Below are 21,403 nucleotides of genomic sequence, written 5' to 3'. Positions count from 1 at the left end.
CCACTGTAGAGTACAAGTGGGGTGTGTGAGAAATACCGAATAGGGGGAACAGGGGGTATAGAACGTATAATGAGGCTGCAAGATTAGCCACAGGTTTGTCTCAGCCATGGGAGAATGCCACCGAAATGCTAAAAAAACCTGGTCTGTCATTCTTGACGACATGTCAGCTATCCAACGAAAACCTACGTACAATGTTTCTAGGTCCGGTATCAAGAGCGGAATCTTCTTGTACGGTTTAGACACATGCGCCCAATTATGTAGTAAGTTTTTTCTAGGGAGATTTACGGTTTTGACGTGGTCATTCATACATTTACTCCTTACACGTTATTTTCGAGAATTCACAAAATGTATCCTAGTAAGGAGCAAGACAAATGCATCACACACGAAAAGGTTACTGGGTGCTTAAACTATAATTTCAAGACTGAATTTAGAGTCAGTACTAAGAAACTACACGCTTTTTTAAAAAAGCAAATTAACACAATAATTCAGAATAGTACTGATATAGTTAATGGAATTGCCAGAACTTCAGTTGCTGCCTTTCTGTGTTTCTTACAAACGCCAGATCTTTAGTTTTATTTGACACTAGGAACGTACTTTATGCTGAACTAATGGCAGGGGAATAGATATAGACTGATGGGACAAGAAATACTAGATGCAAGGACAGGAATTACCTGCTAATGAGCAGTGTGTGTGGCAGAGGGGCAAGCAAAGAGAAAAGAACGGAGCGCTAATTATGACGTCAAATCCGCGCAGTTACGTAAAGAGGCCTGCGAAGGAAGCTGAAATTACATTCGTCGTCCGGTCTGAGCGAAGGTGACTTCTACAGCGCTCTGACTGTGTAACAGGTTCTGAGTACCAGCGGAGTGTCATAAGACAGAAGGTAACATTCTGCAGATAAAATAGAAAGTCAAGCCGCTGGCATGCGGTAACTCTATTTTAACGTGGTCATTTCTATTCGCAGCTTTCTCTAACATTTGTTACACAACTGAAATTTACTTTATGACTTACCGCGTGCTTTTTCTTGTTATCCCGAGTCACGCTCTCTACCTCACCAAGGGGATCGCGCCTACGCGTCAACACCGATTACTCGCAAATTTCTAATATATGCATAGCTTGGCCAGGAATAAAAGTGGCAGCTACAGATGGCCAAACGCAGTTTAGAAAAAAAATACTTTTGGCGCGGGTGGGGTGAGGCTTGAGCCGCAAACGTTAGCGCAGTTTCCAGGCAGCGGTTGGCGCAGTGGCAACATTACAGAACGATAATTCGTGGATAGTGGGATCCATTTGCTGTGAGAAAACTTTATTTTCAATTTTTACGTTACTTATACTGCAAATACGTCGAAATCTCAATACATTGTACATATATTTTCATCAAACTCATGAAGAAGGGAAAAATTGGGAAGGAAAATAAATTTCCAATAAGGAATACAGCGTCCACGAGGACTCCACAAATAACTTTCCAAGAAAGGGTTGTAACAGAAGCGTACAGGACTTCGCATCTGTTTCATTTCGACCTCCTGGCAGCTACGCGCGAATGATAGTTAACGCTACAGATTAAGTCAGTCTGTCTCAGAGAGAGAGAGAGAGAGAGAGAGAGAGAGAGAGAGAGACCGACCCCTAGAGGGCTACATCAAAATACATTAAACCAGCTATGCAAGCCAGGATTTGGCGAAATGATACATTACCCATGGGTTGCTCCCAAACTGTACGATGAATGTAAACGTTCTTCTTTTCTAGAGAAACCAAAAAATAACGATGTAGTTGTAAAAATGCGACGTTTATTCCGTGTACAATTCCCCGTTTTTTACTATGAATATCAACACACAAATCAAGTGTAAAACAATAAAAATACGTAATTTTATAAACAACGTTCCCCTGTAGACCTTGCAATCCCTTCGTAGCAGTTTATTTGCAATCCGATTTTTTTGTGACTTTCGTGTGTTTTACGTTAATATTAATAAACACAATATAGTTGGTACTATTTCGGCATACTTGAGAAAGTTCCCGTATGGAGATTCGATCCACGACTTTTGGTTTTCCGATGTCTCTCTCCGTGGCGCCAGCCAGCGCCTTCCTGGGATGTACGCTACCTAATGATTGATGCCTAAAATACATCTTTCGCCCTAAACGTTTGTCCGTCTGAAGCTCCCACTTCTATCACTTTCATTTCTGGCCACACCTGCATACACCATAAATCTGGATGTAATCTGCATTGACTGGTAGGCGAGGTCCCCATATTAGATATGCTACACACAATGTCTAATATTTTAATTTTCCGAGGAGACCACCGTAAGTGCCGTGGACTGATTTCCCAGAAACTTTGCATAGTGGAAGGGTGACCAAAGTAAGAGAACATGTGCCTCGGCTTCTCCGTAGATATTCGACCGATTGAGAAAACGACGGTCAAAGTTTTCGATGTAGTTTGCGTGTCTTTTGAGCGAGAAATCAGTTCAACGTAACTAACGTTGCAGCATCTTACATTTGCTCCCCGTGTCCGAAACCCGATTATTATTTTCATTTTTGTTTTTTGTTTATCTACAAATGTCCATAGAAGATTACTAAACGAATGTTGAAATAACGTTGGTTTTATGCGTGTATTAATTATGTATCCGGTAAATGAATTAAAAAAGAAATGAACGGAAAACTTATTTGAAACTTTTCGCTGAAATTCCTGGCGTTCATTCAGTCAGCAGTATTAACATTTATTCCCAGAGAGATTCATACGAAAAAGTGTCGCTGTGGCAAACCTGCCTTTGCGGTTTTCGAATGTTTCTATGATCGGTAATATCCAAGGGAATGCACCAAACCTTCCTGAAGAATAAACGAGATATAAGAATTAAGAACTGATATAGTAATGAAATATAAGAATGAGAATTTGAAAGGACTGTAACCGTTCAAAATACTATACACGGATATTTAATAGGTGTACATTTATTGTGAAACCCATTTGGAATTTTACAATTACTAGAACGTGCAGTAACATTCCACGGACATGGGCAGATAAAAAAAAAGATTAGACAAAATACAAACAGTAATCGGGTTTCGAACATGGGACGCAAAGACGAGGCCTCGATGATAGTCCCTACGCCACAGTCGGGGTGAGCTTATTCAGCGCTAAAAGGAATTTCAGTTATGTCGAAAACTTTGGCGATCGTTTTCTCACAAACGGTCGACAAACCGAGACACGTGTTTGCTTACTTTGGCTCCTGTTCCACTGAGCCAAATTTCTGGGAAATCGCACTGTGCCACTTGCAGTGTTCTCCTCGTTAGCGATTTTTGTTTAGCTGATTATTTAGTCTCGTTATAATAGTTTCGCATCATCTCCTCTTATATTTTCTTCATTCTGGACCTAAGTTCACTGACCAATACCTGTTAAAACCTTTAATGATTTTTTCCCCGAAAGCTACTAGACTTCACCCAGTGAGCAACTCCATTTGCTAGCCTTACTTTTGAAATCTATCCGGCATTTAAGTTCAATATTTATAGCTACGAGTACCCTTTTGCCCTAAAGCTCGGTTTCCCCGAAACGAACGATCTCCCTGAAATAAAGCGACAAAGTTAATTTCATGCCTACTTAGGATAATCATCCGCTTTTCCCTAACGCCCCTGAAGACTTACCGCTTCAAATTTCCAAAGTGGTAAATGCTACATCATTCCTTTATTTTCTTTTAACGCCGTACATTTTAGTGCTGTCTGTTACTCTACTATTACTACCCTTGCGGGGATCACATTCTGAAGTTGGGAAGTCTAAACCAGTAATAGTAAACATCACTACGATCTTGCAATATTTTAATCAAATTGTTGCAAGCCCTGACTCCCAGTTGTTAAATAAAACGCTTTGAAATTTCGACACCGTTGCAATTGCTTATGGAAGAAAACTGGTTTTGTGAGAAACTCATTTTCAGTGATGTGGCGAGGTTTTTTATTAATGGCATATCTGTGGAATCTCACGGTTTTACGTTTATAGTCCATTTTTCTTCTCCGAAAACGCAGTTACAGGACTTTATCTGATCTTACAGGAAAATTGTTTCACGCCACTAGCGCACGCTGACAGTGTGGACTTCATATACCAACAGGATGGTGCGCCACCAGATTTCCACCACGATGTTCACGAATTCTTTCACAGGAAATATGGAACTAAATAGATCGGTCATGATATCATGGCCTCCACGCTCTCCCGACCTAACCCTATGCGATATTTGTTCTGTGGTATTATGGGAAAGATAGTGTTTTCGCCTCCTCTACCAACAAACCTACCAGAACGTATCTTCAGTGCTTTTGAACTTATTGATAGGGACATGTTGCGCCGAATGAGGGGAGGACTTTATCTACAGGGTGTTTCAAAATGAATATACGGGTTTTAAGGCTTTGTAGCATTTATTACATTCAACTTACAATTATAAATAATACATCGAATGAAAGAGCAACTCCAACAGTTTTGTTTGTTTATCTGTACCAAGGGAAGAGAGTGGAACGAGCCAAGAGTGACTGAACAACGTGTTGAACGAGTGAGAGCCTTTCATGCGCAGTCCCAAGATATCAGTTCAGAAGGCTAGTCGTGAATTAGCAGTACCAGTGTCACCTATGTGGAGACTTACGGAGACGCCTACAACTATGTCCTTACCGTCTGCAGTTGTTACAAGCTCCAAAGGCTACAGAGTACGATTTACGTGCCAACTTTGCAACCGAAACGTTGCTGCATGGCGATGAAGATTTTCTGGATCGTGCCGTCTTCGGTGATGAATCGAAATTTCACTTAAGCGGAAATGTGAACACAAGCAATGTGCTCATTTGGGGGTCAACAAATTCCCACGAGACGGTGTAGTTGGAAAGAGACTAAGCTGAATTTTTCTGTGCCATATCCCGGCGGAAAGTTTATGAGGAGCCTTTCTTTTTCGGTGAAGCAACTACAACTGGTGTTTCTTATCTTGATGCTGTAAATTCTCTTCCCTTTGCGTACACGTTCACAAACAAACCTGAGTTACTCTTTCATTTGCTATATTATTTATAACAAAGTTGGATGTGATAAATGCTATAGAGCCTTAGAACACGTATATTCATTTTGAAATGTCCTGTATTTTACATATGTAGAATCAGAATGGGGGGCGGCGGCGGTAAATATGGAGCACTTTTAGTAATAATAATAATAATAATATGTACAATACTAGCAAATACAGAATACCCCAGAAGACATGACAATGTAGCAAAAATAATACATCAACAACTTGCCATAAAACATAAACTAATAAAACAACACGTTCCCACATACAAGTATGCACCACAAAATGTACTGGAGAATGATGAATACAAATTATACTGGAACAGAACGATTATAACAGATAAAACAACAACACATAACAAACCTGACATCATACTCACCAATAAAAAGAAGAAATTAACACAACTAATTGAAATATCCATACCCAACACAACAAATATACAGAAGAAAACAGGAGAAAAAAATTGAAAAATACATCCAACTGGCTGAGGAAGTCAAGGACATGTGGCATCAGGATAAAGTCGACATTATCCCAATTATACTATCAACTACAGGAGTCATACCACACAATATCCACCAGTACATCAACGCAATACAGCTACATCCAAACATATATATACAACTACAAAAATCTGTAATTATTGATACATGTTCAATGACCCGAAAGTTCCTAAATGCAATATAACATATACCATACAGTTAAAAGGAAGTCACGCTTGATCAAGGTCCGCGTCACTTTCCATTTTTAACCAGATCTAAGGTCTGAGAAAGGAAAGAAGATGATGATGATAATAATAATAATGAGTGTGTGTGTGCACGCGCTCGAAGCCCTCTGACAATGTCAAATGACATTGCTACAGCAAATCTGTGAAATCGCTTCAGTCATTTATAATAATCCTGTGTATCTCACGAAAATACCATGAAGGTAAAATTAGTGAGATCCGAGGTCACAGGGACGCTTGCTAACTATCGTTTTTCCCACGAACCATTCACGACTGGAAGTGGAGAAAGGGGAAGTGCTACATGAAGTACCCTCCACCACACTCCTTTCATGCCGGCCGGTATGGTTGAGCCGTTATAGACGCTTGAGTCTAGAACCGCGCGACCGCTACGGTCGCTGGTTCGAATCCTGCCTCGGGCATGGGTGTGTGTGATGTCCTTAGGTTAGTTGGGTTTAAGTAGTTGTACGTTCTAGAGGACTGATAACCTCAGATGTTAAGTCCCATAGTGCTCAGAGCCATTCGAACCATTTTTGAACTCCTTTCATTCCGAAGATTCGTCACCGCCACCTACATAGTGAGAACATGGCCAGTGAGACAGAAGATAAATCAGAGATCGCACGTAAATCTTTAGGGGTTTGTTTAGCCGCAACTGTAGATCGACAGTGGAGCTGCAGAGGAATAGTCGAAGTGGTTCCATTCAGCCTCTACCGAACACTGTAAATTACAGAGTAACCGTGTAGGGTCATTGTGAGCAATGAAAACTAAGAATGGTCTTAATTTTGCTTGTATATGAAGTAGTAATTCGGAATACAAATCGAACAATATTTTGTCCACAGTGTTGCGGTTACATACGTGCGTCACCAGCAGCCGAGGCTCAATGCGAAATCACTGACCGACACTTCCGAGTTGTACGCCTAGCAGGCTTTTGTGCTGCGGCGGAAATGCATCGACACCCCACCCAGTATTACAACAACGCGTGGCATTCCTCTGCCACCTGCCACACATTACGTGCGCCGCCTCCCGGATATCCGCCGCTTTGTGTTCCCCTTCACTCCAGCCGTCGGCATTCCTAGTTGAAGCTGCACCATCGGCACAGTTTCTGGTCACGTAGTCCGATGATATGCGCTACCTCCACTCCGAAGACCGAAACATTCATCAGCTGTTGCACACGTAACCTCTCAAATGGCCTTCACCACTCACCTGGAATCATTGCGTCACAATCAGCGGCTCGACTTTGAAAGCTTCTAGGCAGCTCTTTACGTTTCCTCAAAATGTTAGCATCACTTCTCATCAACACGGACCAGAACGCAATTTTTTTTTTAAAGTTTGTTGAAATATTATCCTGAAACATGTTTGTTATTGTTGTTGCTTACACTCCGAAGATTCATTTGATGCAGGTCTCCAAGCCAGTTTATCCTGTAGAAGCCTCATCTCTACTCAACTACTACAGTCTACATCCATCTGAACTTCATTTTAAGTATTTACAACATTTACGGCCATTACCAAGTTTACGATTCCACGATTCTTCAATACATCAGGATGTGTACTACCCGCCGATAATTTTGCCCATAAATTTCTTTTTCCTCAGTTCTCTTCAGTAGGTTACCTCCGTTATTTACCCACGTACGCCTTATCTTCAGCATTGTCCTGTAGCACCACATTTCAAAATCTTCCATTTTCTTCTCGTCTGAACTCTTTACTACATTTCAGTACAACCCCCCCCCCCACACACACACACACACTTTCAGAAAAGACGTCCCAACACTTAAAATTCGTCTTCTACAGAAATGATTTTCTTGCTGCTAACAGCGTATATTTCTTCACTAATTCGGCCATCAGTTATTTTTCCGCGCAAACAGCAAAACTCCTTTTTTTTGTCTCATTTTCTAATCGAATTCCCTCCGCATAACATTCCGTTATCCCTGGTTTACTTTTGATGTGTGTTTTCAAGACAGTATATATTCCGTTCAATTGCTCGTCGTCGTCCTCCAGTTACTTTGCCTGATTATGTCATCGACAAATCTGAAGGTTTCTTTCTTCCTCTCTCTTTCCCTTTCCAAATTTGTTTGGTTTCACTGAAGGCTTACCCTTACGCACAAATGGTATAACATCGAGATAGGCTTGTTTTTATGACAATTTACAGGAATACTGTTTTTAATTTTGTGTAACGTCGTTCTCATAATTAGATAATCAGTGCCAATTTTATTCAGAGAGTGAAAAGAGAGAGAGAGAGAGAGAGAGAGAGAGAGAGAGAGAGAGAGAGAGAGAGAGCTATGTATTTTACAGTCCTAGTGACACTGTGTTCCTTAAACCCCATCGATTTCTAATTCTAACTCATTTGTTCATATGAATTAGATTAGTGTGGCTAAGTTCGGAATGGACGTTCCATACTTGGGTTTCTCTTGGACGAATCTGTTCCCAAACAGAAATCTTCAACCAGTGCGGCACTGAACACTGAACTGTGTCTTGTCTGCGCAGGCTGTCCAGACATGCACGCATTGCTTTTCGACGTAACACGCCAATCTTCTCGAAATTGATGGCATACTTCGAACTATGTAAAAAGGATGTTCCTAATGTGTCAGATACATCTACTACTTGCATGGAATTTGCCATACTGGCCTCTGTTGTCGTAAGTTACCATAAACACATGTGTAAATAAACTGGTCATCTTGCAATACACATCCACTGCATTTTCTGAATGCCAGTGAAAATTGATGCTACTGACGTATTAATCATTTCAACTCCTACTGTGGCGCAAACACCACAATTAGGCATGCTAAAGGATTGCAAGTCTTAAGTGTTTTTGCTAATTGCTGTGCTAAATATAAATAACGGAATTCTTGTTTCTAATCTCACTGAACAAGCTTTTCCTGTTTCGTCTGTCGTGTCCATGTAAGCTTTTACTGGCGTGCGTTGTAAAATTGTTTGGAAAAAGTTAAAGCAGCCACAAATATGCGTTTAACGTTCTGGCTAAGCCTTTAGAGAAGAATCTGTTGCTACCGAAACGGTAGGAGACACAAATAACATTCCAGTTTACTGCGTGCTTGAGTGTTCAGTGCATTAGGTCAGCAGGAAGAAAGTATTGTTCGACCGTTAAAGAGTCCACGTAAAATATCGTGACCGGTATATGCGCGGTCGGCAGGGCACGCGTGGGGAGAACGTTAGTTGAGGAGTTACGGACAGGTGCTGTACGGGAAACGCCCGAGCGCTGGAGGGGAAACGCCGAACTAAACCGTAGCCTACGCTCGCATTTTATGTAAATATTAAGGGAATCCCCTCCACGCCCACACTTTGCATGGTAATCATTTAAAAATGATCTGCCACCTCTACTTTGATTAGTATCTAAGCAGAATTCCGCTAAAAAGGGAGCTTTTTATCTTCGCTTGGCTGGTTAACCATTTGTAACTTTCGGCCGGCCGGTGTGGCCGAGCGGTTCTAGGCACCGCGAGACCTCTACGGTCGCAGGTTCGAATCCAGCCTCGGACATGGATGTGTGTGATGTCCTTAGGTTAGTTAGGTGTAAGTAGTACTAGGTTCTAGGGGACTAATGAGCTCAGATGTTAAGTCCCATAGTGCTCTGAGCCATTTGAACCATTTGTAACTTTCATCAGAGAATCGTTATGAGTGGCTAATTTTCAGTAAAACTGACATATTTCTCTTGATGCCATGTTAAAATTTACTTCTTTCGCCAGAACATAGCGGAGTTTACACAGCGTCACCTCTTAAACATGTTGTGCAGGTGCAATTGTGAGACTTCAGAACAGTAGTTTATCAAGTTTATTGGGTGAGGAACTGAGAAAAGGTAAGGTCAGTAGCTTATTGAAGATGAAGCAAAATGAAAGTGTGATGTCTTTACTTATGTTGTTCCGAAACTCATAGCATTTCTCATTTCATCAGCCATCGATGGCCCCTAAAAATTACATTTCATCGGAAAATTGTGTAGTTAGTGGAATAACACGGTGGGTAATGTTTTGCATAATACCCATATGGTAAAATAACTCTCCTCTTTGTATGCTATCGTTTGCTAAAATTTTATTTTGATATCTCGAACCGTTTATAAGATATGAGGAATGTTGTGGATATTTCATTCCGGCTTTATCACTGGCGCGGTGCGACCAAAGATGAGTGTGCTACATCAGATTAATTTTCTCGAGACTGGTGACTTACATACATACATCCAAGTCTAAAGAAAAATTCGATATGTCAGCAAAATTTCATATGCAGCAACGTATGATCTAATTTGCACCAAATGCAAAATCACAGCGACTCCCATTTTTCATTGCAAACGTTTTCGTATTTCGCGCATTGTGTTACTTCCATGTAAATATCACAATAGCAATGACCATTTCCGAAATGAAAAGCACATTATGAACCCGGCATATAAAGCTATAAGAAATGCAACAATTTTTTTGCCGAGTAGTTTCCGTAAAATCGTTTGAGAAAGACTGCAGTGCGTGCGCCTCGACTGTCATCGCCGACGGGCCGAAACGCGGCAAAAACTGTCGGCCTCTCCTGAATAAACGAATGAACTTGCCCAGCACTTTGAAAGAAAATTGGTCTCTCCGCATCAGTCACGTTATCCTGTGCGGACACACTGTAGCTGCAGATCCCAGCAGCATGTAAGGAAGGGAGCAAAGCTGCATGCCAAATGCGCCAATTGGGCTAGGTGGAGAAATGAACTGTCACATTTGCCCGCGTTGTTTCCCCCCAAACATACTGAAGACTGCCGGCTGAGGTGGCCGAGCGGTTCTAGGCGCTACAGTCTGGAACCGTGCGACCGCTACGGTCGCAGGTTCGAATCCTGCTTCGGGCATGGATGTGTGTGATGTCCTTAGGTTAGTTAGGTTTAAGTAGTTCTAAGTTCTAGGGGACTGATGACCTCAGAAGTTAAGCCCCATAGAGCTCAGAGCCATTTGAACCATACTGAAGACTCTACAAGCCCTAAACTTGCATTTCTTGCTCTGCTGGCAAATGAAGGCAGAAGCTAGCGCTAGAGATGTGCAAAAAGTTTTTCAGATTCTTTGGAAATTACTTCAATTCGTGGTAACTTGTTTCCCCTGTGCCTAGTGTAACCTAGAGGCTAGCACTGAGATGGACGAATAGACGGTTGTATGTTCTGCAGCCAATATTTCTTTATTTTGCTCATCAGAGGAGAAGCAAAGTTGGACTTCAGAGTGTCATTGGCACTAGTGTTATTAAAGGTAGAGGGCGAGATCATTTGGATCTATATGGGAAAGGACTCCATTCGAGGCATTGTTAAAGATTCTTTCGTCGGAAGCGCTGCAAAGATGTCACGCAAATCCGAGATTTAGTAGGCCTGGAGAGGTTTGAAGCAGTGCTGTTGATTATATATATGCGCGATATTTTCTCCCGATATATAGGTATCAGAATGGAACTATCTACTGCCGATATTTTTATTAAATATTTTTTCGAAAATTTCGGTAAATGTCTGTTCTGAAATTGTAGTGGAGCATACCTTTACTTTTTTGAGCTTTCATGACGTCCAGTCTCTTTCACTGTGTGAAGCAAGTATAGGTGGCACAAAGAAGTCCGATTGCGCTGAGAGTATGGCAGTGTGAATGGAATAACAAGATTTTCGATGTGATGAAATAGCACACCACACAATTTTTAACGCAACTAGTGTGCAATTTCTGCACATCGGTTTTTTTCATAGACTGCTGCTATTAAAAAATATCAACGTCCTAGTATGAAGCCCTTCCGAACACGAGACGCCAGTTGTCAGAGGGCGAATGGCGCGAAATGAAGAAAGTGACGAAAGGGACGAGGAGGGGGCAAACAGCGGAAAAACGCTTCTACCGCAGCACAAAAAAAGACGACTTACGTTTTATTTAAAAGAGACTGAAAAGTGGGATATCACTTCGTCATTCCGTCTTCCTCACCACATTTAAAAGTTTTTCCAAACATTTTGGCATGCGCACATATTTGTGCGTGTTTTTTGTTTATATGCACCTTAATTCAAACTCCCACAAGCTCCTATGGGGCCTGTAGCGGCCGTCCCTATACAGTTGCGTAATTGTAATTATCCCTTTATAACGAGTTATTAGCTGGCGCTTTTCTTGTTGCTGCACTACTCTGCGTCGGCTGTAAAAATAAGAAAATGAGCGCAACGTTTTTTTGCAGCCTTGAAGCAGTCTCCCAGCTGTCTTTTTAACTGAAGTTACCGAGATCCTTACAGACGTGTTTCGCTGGTGCTGCCAACTCATCATTTTTGATGCCACGTGAGGCGGGCAGCGAGCGTTTTTCGTTCGCGGCAAGGGCGGCAGTTTACGTCAATAATATCACTTCAGCGCTTGACATATCCGCGAATTTGCCTGTTTGATAGAACTTTTATAGGATGCGCTATTTCCGCTACCAGTAATGGCACGAGTCTACAGTTCGACTGTGAGAAGACAAGGGAGACAAAATGTTGACGCCCATTGTCAGACAGAGCTCATACTCGCTAAAACAGGCGGGGTGGAGGGGGGGGGGGGGTGCAGCTATACTTCTATTAACGTGGCCAGGCAGCATGCGCATGCACACGCGCGTGAATTCTCTAGGATTATCTGGCATGATAATCTAGAACAGTTGTGGATGACACGTAGCCATAAACTAAAAAACTAAACTCCGCCCGAACAGGCCATGAAGGCCCACAGGCGTCACTGGATGCGGATATGGAAGGGCATGTGGTCAGCACACCGCTGTCCCGACCATGCCAGTTTACGAGATCGAAGCCGCTACTTCTCAATTAAGTTGCTTCCGAGTTTACTTCACAAGGGCTGAGTGCGTGCTAGCCCAGCCCGACAGCGCTAGGTAGACCGGATAGTCGTCCATCTACGTGCTAGCCCAGCCCGACAGCGCTTAACTTCCGTGATCTGACGGGAAGCGTGTTACCATTACGGCAAGGCCGTTGGATTAGGGAAGGAGGGGGAATTTTTTTTTTTTTTTTTTGTGGTTTTAGGGCGCACAACTTCAATGGTCATTAGCGCCCTGACTACTCTAAGAATGCACCGCGAGGCACAAGTTGACAACAACAACTAAAAGGGAAAACACGATAAAAGACAGACTGACAGGCATAGGATTAAAAAACAACATCATCAAATGTCCTTAGCGAGGTTTGTCAAATTGATAAAACAAAGAACACGAGCAGCTGCTCGTGGGTCATCCGCTAAAATGGCATCGAAAGTATTAGGCAGGTTAAGATCGAGGCGCAGTGTGTGAAGATCTGGACAGGACATTAAAATGTGTCTAACCGTCAGCAAGTGCCCACATGGGCAGAACGGCGCCGGCGCAGCCGTCAGCAGATGGCGATGGCTGAACCGGCAGTGTCCAATTCTTAACCGGGCTAAAACGACCTCCTCCCGCCGAGAAGGGCGTGAGGAGGACGTCCAAGCCACGGGAAGAGGTTTTAAGGCCCGAAGCTTGTTGTCGGTAAGTGCAGCCCAATCGGCATGCCACAGCGATAAGATGCGCCGACAAATGACCCTGCTAAAATCGGACGAAGGGACACAACAAGAAGCTGTCCGAGGCTGGAGGACCGCAGCCTTGGCCGCGGCATCTGCAGCTTCGTTCCCAGGGATACCGACATGGCCAGGAACCCACATAAAGCTAACCGGAGAACCGACGTCCACCAGCTGCTGAAGAGAGCGTTGGATCCGGTGTACGAAAGGGTGAACCGGGTACGGATCACTGAGGCTCTGGATGGCGCTCAGGGAATCTGAGCAGATGACATAAGCAGAATGTCGGTGGCGGCAGATGTAAAGAACAGCCTGGTAGAGGGCAAAGAGCTCAGCTGTGAAGATCGAACAATGGCCATGGAGCCGGTATTTGAAACTTTGTGCCCGACAATAAAGGAACACCCGACCCCGTCATTGGTCTTAGAGCCATCTGTATAAATGAAAGTCATGTTGATGAACTTCGAAGTTCCAAAAAACGGGAGTGGTAGACCGAACCGGGGGTGACCTCTTTTGGGAGCGAGCTGAGGTCAAGGTGAACGCGGACCTGAGCCTGGAGCCAAGGTGGCGTGCGGCTCTCGCCCACTCGAAAGATTGCAGGGAGTGAAAAATTAAGGAATTGAAGGAGGCGACGAAAGCGAACTCCAGGGGGTAGCAGGGCAGAGACATACAACCCGTATTGACGGTCAAGAGAGTCGTCAAAAAAGGAACGATAAGACGGATGGTCGGGCATTGACAGTAGCCGACAGGCATACCGACAAAGCAGTATATCGCGCCGGTAGGTGAGTGGCAATTCGCCAGCGTCAGCATGAAGACTCTCTACGGGACTGGTATAAAATGCTCCGATTGCAAGTCGTAAACCCCGATGTTGTATGGAGTTGAGGCGGCGTAAGATGGATGGCCGTGCAGAGGAGTATACGAAGCTCCCATAATCCAGCTTGGAGCGGACGATCGACCGATATAGACGAAGTAGGACGGTTCGATCCGCTCCCCACGACATACCACTGAGAACACGGAGGACATTTAAAGAACGGGTACAACGGGCGGCCAAATATGACATGTGGAGACCAGCTAAGTTTCCTGTCAAAGGTAAGGCCTAAAAATTTGGTTGTCTCCACGATTGGGAGAGCAACGGGACCGAGTCGTAAGGACGGTGGGAGAAACTCTTTGTAGCGCCAGAAGTTAATACAGACCGTCTTCTCGGCAGAAAAACGGAAGCCATTGGCGACACTCCAGGAGTAAAGACGGTCAAGAGAACGCTGAAGACAGCGCTCCAGGACACGTGTACACTGCGCGCTGCAATAGATGGTAAAATCGTCCACAAAAAGGGAGCCTGATACATCAGCTGGGAGGCAATCCATTATTGGATTGATCGCGATGGCGAAGAGAACGACGCTCAAAACTGAGCCCTGTGGCACTCCCATTCTCCTGGCGAAAGGTGTCGGACAGGACAGAACCCACACGTACCCTGAACTGTCGATCCATTAAAAAGGAACGAATAAAAAGAGGGAGGCGACCGCGAAGGCCCCATGTATGCATGGTGCGGAGAATGCCCGCCCTCCAACAGGTGTCTTAAGCCTTCTCCAAATCAAAGAACACAGCCGCGGTCGGGCGCTTCCGCAAGAAGTTATTCATAATGAAGGTCGACAAGGTAACCAGATGGTCAACAGCAGAGCGGCGCCTACGAAATCCACATTGTACATTGGTAAGTAGGCGTCGAGACTCGAGCAGCCAAACCAATCGAGAGTTAACCATTCGCTCCATCACTTTACAGCCACAGCTGGTAAGCGAGATAGGTCGATAACTGGAAGGCAAGTGCTTGTCCTTCCCCAGCTTAGGAATCGGGACAACAATAGACTCGCGCCAGCATGCGGGAACATGTCCCTCAATCCAGATGCGATTGTATGTACGAAGAAGAAAACCTTTACCCGCAGGAGAAAGGTTCTTCAGCATCTGAATATGAATAGAATCAGGCCCTGGAGCGGAGGACCGTGATCGGCCAAGTGCGGTTTCGAGTTCCCGCATGGTAAGGAGGGGGAAGGAAGTCGGCCGTGCCCTTTCAAAGGAACCATCCCAGCATTGGCCTGGAGCGATTTAGGGAAATCATGGAAAACCTAAATCGAATGGCCGGACGCGGGATTGAACCGTCGTCCTCCCGAATCTCGCAGAAGTGTAGAATTTTCCACAACAGGATAATTTTCACTACAAAGATGGAAATATTTCCAATTACAGAGTCCTGTGATTTTATTCCGTGTACCTTCTGTTTTTAAGCATTCTATTTCACTTTTTTCTGTGGCGATAAGATAACTGCTTAACATCGTTTTCTCTGTTTTCCTTTAGCTACTCTTGCGAGGGCGCCAGTGATAACAGCCTAGTGCTTTGTAAGCCCAAGAATCAAAACAACGCACGTATTTTCAGTCTTCCACGGGCTGGTCTCCTCCTTAGCATCTCATACTGTTGGGACAATACGTCTAACATCGAGGCTCTTAGTATTACACCCTCGAAACACATTGCTGTTTAGGAAAATACGACACTCACTGTAGAAGCAAACCTTGTGCAGTCAGGTATTCCAGACATCACTCTCTCCGTCTCGCATACATTTTATTTCCTTCCAAGATCGCGACCATGAATTGCTATTCACGTATCAGAAACTAATTCTTCCTACAGTCTATACATTTCAAACCCGAGCTCTTCCAGACATCCGACATCAGCAATTGCTCTTACGACCGGTTTCACAACCAGCTTGTAAACTTGTCTCCGTCTCATCACCTTTTTTGTAACGTAAAGCCTTTTTAAGAACGCCCTCAGCGTTCTGTCCTTCACGTTACATTCACGTTGCAACAACTGTAACGTCATCAGCGGAATTTCCTTTCCCTTGCAGTAATTGGATATGTACACTAGCTAAAAATTTGAACATAGATACGCGCGCGCGCCCCTGTGTGTGTGTGTGTGTGTGTGTGTGTGTGCGCGCATGTATGTAAACAGTTTCTCCTGTGCGTAAGGAGTTACCTGCTAGTATTTCTGATCAGTTTTCCAACATAAACAGAACTATGCTACATTTATGGATCTCTTCCCGAATTGAAACCAGCAATTGTTGGAAAGGAATTTAAATTTTGACACTGAATCATGGCTTTTTTCCAGATTCTATCATAGAAACAGCTGTTTTAACTGAAAACATTGCACTAGAAGGAGAAAGAAGGCGCAGAGTACACATAACTGCCTAATTTTCGGAGTAAAATCAAACATTAGCAGATTTCAATAATTACGATTTTGTGTGCACATCAGTGCAGTTATTTTGAAGCACTGGAAATACTGGGGCATTGACATAAAACTATGTCTCTTCGAAAATCTGAAGAATACATTCGTCACATTTTTGTTTAATTAAACAACATTTTACGTAGTAGAAACGGACAAGAGCTTTATTTAAATATTTTGTTGCGTTATGTCCTAGCACCAACCGACGGTGGCCACTTCGTGAAACAAAGTGACGGACAGCGTACTCCTGAAGTCTGGCAGCTATTTGTTAGAATTAAGGTTGGTGGTGATATAGCTCGGAAAATGCTGTTTTTTGGTATCTTTGTTTATATTCTTTTCACTGGTTTTGAGTTCAGGCAGAGTGGTTTTACTGTATGCTTCTTTACCACTGATCTCGATAAAGTTCTTACAATGTTTTAATATTTAGGCCATTTAGATACGGCAGAGTTCTCGATCTCTCACGCTGAACGTTGTAGACCTAAGCTTCCAGTTTCCACCACCAAGCACAACGTAAATTCCGTTTTCCCAACGTGTATGTCACCTGTAAATATGGAGTTTGTGCGAATTTTTTCTATCCAGAGATCAGAACTCAGTCTACGATCTTATGAATTTTGCTTTTTAACGTAAGCTGTAATAATTTGGTAATTTTCTGAATAGTCCGGCCAAGAAGTGTGGTGCATCGGTGGGCACCTGTCGCTTGTTCTTGTCGGTAATTCGAGAGATGGTTAAAACCTGGTGGTTACCTCACTGTTCCTTGTTACTAGAAAAAGACCATACCAGCCTCGTCACTGTCTTTTCCAATGCAAACATCACTCCTGCAGGCTGAGGACAAAAATTTTATTTCACGTTTATGATGGACACACTTTTACTCGCAAGTAGTGAGTTTTCCTATGTGAACGTAACTGGCGAATTTTGGTCTTAAGCAATGTTAATTATGCTGCTCAAATAATCTAAAATCAAAGTTCATAGCATCTGTTAGTGCTGTTAACACTTAAAATTTTATTAGGCGTTACCTTTAAATATATGAAACTAAAAGTTATTAAAAATGTGAGTAATTTACAAACAAAGATATTGCTCGCATAGTGTTACAGAGGAGATAGAACGGCAGTGTGCGCACACTCAGCAATGGATAGACGTAAGTAACACACACGTTCACGCCGATAAATCTACGATTATGGATTTCGAAACCTTTTCAAAAGTAAAAAAAAAAAAAAACAATTCAGTATCGCAATGACATGACTTAGCACATCAGCCAGTGGACTACTGACACATTTCAGTTTGAAGAAAAATGTCTTTCGAATATGGCAGTTTACAGAAAGTCTTTCGAATATGGCAGTTTACAGAATGTCTTTCGAATATGGCAGTTTACAGAATGTCTTTCGAATATGGCAGTTTACAGAATGTCTTTCGAATATGGCAGTTTACAGAATGTCTTTCGAATATGGCAGTTTACAGAATGTCTTTCGAATATGGCAGTTTACAGAATGTCTTTCGAATATGGCAGTTTACAGAATGTCTTTCGAATATGGCAGTTCACAGAATGTCTTTCGAATATGGCAGTTTACAGAATGTCTTTCGAATATGGCAGTTTACAGAATGTCTTTCGAATATGGCAGTTTACAGAATGTCAAACAGTGGAATTAGTTTGAAACCTGCGAAAGTACAGGACAATTAGAAGTATATACAAGCCATTGGAGTACACAATTGGCCACAATTTGAGCGCCTACTTCACTATCTAATCTCACTGATAATGCTGCCTCGAAAAGTGAAGTCTGGGATTCAGACTGAATATTGTAAGGATCATGCAATTAATGATATCTTTCGGAGTAAGATTTCACCAAAACTTAAGTTTTCCCATGTATTCGTATGCAATTACATAGAACTTAATGAAATGTAAGAATCCCAATTCATAATTTGTTTACTCAAACCGTTCATAGTTTTGGTGTGACATTTTACAAGACACAAGCGTCTTTTAATATTTACGCATGGAATGAAACAATAGTTCTAGTATGTTTAAAGATGAGAAAAAATTGTTTATCTCAAAACTTTGCGAAGTGGCCTTTGCTGTTTCGGAATGCACAGCTTCATATGACAGTAACACAAACTCCGCCATTACGAAAGACAATGTGATCCTCATCTGCATACTTGTTTCCCGTGTCAGGAGTAACAGGTATACCCTGAATTTCTTCATTGGAACTATAAAACTGACCTTGCACTGTAATCGCAAAACCAGAATTTCAATGGCGGGGAAAATCCTCGGTGCAAGTCTTTTAGCCTTGACGTCGTGCAGCATTCTAGGAAACCTTTCTGTTACAGCCTTCTGCCGCATTTGCTTTAGACTGTTCGCACAGTGGACAATTTACAATTTTCCAAGAAACTGCTACCTCTCTCCTATGATGGGCGACTTAACAGCTGTTCTTTTCCAGTTCTTTTTTGAGGGCTTCTAGCCTTCTGAACATAACCATAGCACAGTTATGTATGTCAGCACGGTTCTTCTTTTACGATGTATATCTGCGCTTGTAACAAGATCATGCTCTTCAATTCTATCTAACCATGCTCTGACAACACATATGCTGCGTTGAATACAAAATGCTGCTCACTATCATACCGCGCTGATCTAATAGTAGTAGTCAAAGCTTTAATTACCACCCAAAAAGTGATTTTAGTTTAATGTCTATAATCCTCGCAAACACAGAAATAAAAATACCCCCGCTGCGGTACAGTGACTCCTCTGGTGGAGTGCTCCTGTACTGAAGTGCAGGTGTTTGTATTTGAGTGTTGACTAGTATTACAGTCATTTAACTACAAAAGATACGAAGAATTACGCATCTATTTTTTCGAGGCGATTAAAATGTTACCACTGTTAGGGTCCACTTGCTTAGCTGCTTTCTACCTCTTTTTTGTCGAGTGCTTCTCCAGGTTTGATCTGAATAAAACAGTAATTTAATATAGTAATACAAATCATTCTGAATTAACGCACAATTTTCTAACTTTTGATGTATAAAAATTTGTCATAATTCATGGTTTCATACTAACGTAAGTTGTTGGAAGACTATCTTTGGCACAGATGTGTCTTCGGTTTTGCAAGCATGGTCGAATCAGCATGTACCACATACGTAAGAAAATGTTAGGAAGGAACTGTATTAGTGTGTTTATAACTCTGGACTAGTTTATTATCGGTTGTGGACAGTAGTTGATCGTCTACGTCACAAGTACACTAACAGCCAAAAAAGAAACTTGCATTTTATTCAACCAGCTGATAAAAACCTGTACCATTATTAACACCATATCAACAGAAGAAGTCATCCTTGGGCCAGCGCTGCCGAAGTTCAGCATCTGCAAAAATTAATTTAATGAACTTTTCTCCAGACTAATTCCAAACGCAAGATAGAAGCTCTCAACTACCCTCATTAACCAACTTTTCGGTACTAGGTACAGTACCATGTTTCCACCGACGTGCTTGAGTAACTTTGGGAGTAAGAGCGACTATCTGTGCCTCTGCTTTCGAAACGTAAGGCACGAATTCAGGATTCTTCTTGATAGCGAAAAAATCCACAAAATTAATGGCCGAGCACAAAAAATCTCGGGAAGCCGCCGAAACTGCTACGGCGAGTTGCAGGAAACTTTGCTGACAACTTCTGGCGTTTACTGTTAAAATTCCAAATATCTTGCAGGGCCACAAGTTTAGATTAAAGATGGCGGGCACTGTCTCAGGTGCAGATGCAGACCACTGATGCAGTGACCATGGGATGCTCCATTTTCCTGTGGCTCCTCTAGCGACGTGCTACGGTACTTTGGCGCCAGGATTTCAATGTGAGCTAAGACTGCAGACATGCACCGCCAAACAATAATTACCCTATTTTTGCGCGGCTGTAATTAAAAAAATATGAATACCCTTGTACTAAAGACGAGAGAAGCTCGTGTACATTAACTGCTCAGTTGTTCCCAGGGTCACCCTCCTAGGGAACATCTGCTGTGCTCTCGTTTTCGTAACGCCACCTACGTAGCTGTGTTAACTGCCCTGCTACAAAAAGTTCATTTTACTTTTTCGTCTATGGCATGCCATACAGAGGTGCCAGACTTATTTTTCAGAATGCCCTGCCAGTTGAAACGGAATTGTGGTTTCCAGTTTCACGTCGTAATGAGACACGCCGCACGCGGTCCCTGACACCGAAAACCTGTTTTTGTTGCTACGGCTGGCTGACAGCGGTTTGGGTGGAAAGAGACGTGGGACGTTATGGCGCCGGCCACAAAAACGGACGATTTATTTCCCAGTTGACGGGCAGCACACACTTGCCGGCGGTCACGTCACACTGGGACAACAGCCGAGCAGGAGTGCTCGAGGCCAAGGTGTTCAGCTTCCCAGGTTGCTCTGCGGCCGCTGACGCCTGTGGCTGTTTCCCGCACGTGGCCTCGCTTACTTCAAGTGCAGTACAAAGTAATTTTTCAGATCTTCCCAACACACTACGTCAGGCTCGCATACAATGCCACCTTTCGAGAGTGGGGCAGATCCCGCATTATTTCTTGGCAATATTCCAGTGAAGTTTGTTAGCTCCCTCCTTTATCCTAGCAATGGAGCTTGCAAATCTGAAATCTGAATCTGACTGCTGGAGTGCCACAACGTCGAACGCCTTCACTCTGAGAAACTGCGGACCTGCTTTAACTTTGCACACAACACTGGTGCAAAATCCGATGTTCATAAACTATGTTTTTATACACCTCTCGTCGGTCAATTTGACGTTTCTGACACAAACTACACTACTGGCCATTAAAATTGCTACACCAAGACGAAATGCAGATTATAAACTGGTATTCATTGGAGAAATACATTATACTAGAACTGACATGTGATTACATAGATCCTGTGAAATCAGTACCCACAACAACCACCTCTGGCCGTAATAACGGCCTTCATACGCCTGGGCATTGATTCAAACAGAGATTGGATGGCGTGTACAGATACAGCTGCCCATGCA

The 21,403-nt window shown here is 42.9% G+C and overlaps 1 protein-coding gene across 1 annotated transcript in view; it reads right to left on the bottom strand.

The window, feature by feature from the left end:
- The window catches only part of LOC126169105 (NPC intracellular cholesterol transporter 2 homolog a), a 69,233-nt gene that overhangs the window by 8,704 nt on the left and 39,126 nt on the right, over positions 1-21,403 (bottom strand). The gene's annotated exons all lie outside the window — the stretch shown is intronic.

Source organism: Schistocerca cancellata, chromosome 1 (genome assembly GCF_023864275.1).
Source record: "Schistocerca cancellata isolate TAMUIC-IGC-003103 chromosome 1, iqSchCanc2.1, whole genome shotgun sequence".
NCBI classification, from domain to species: Eukaryota; Metazoa; Arthropoda; class Insecta; order Orthoptera; family Acrididae; genus Schistocerca; species Schistocerca cancellata.
This window is presented reverse-complemented; position numbering and strand designations above follow the sequence as displayed.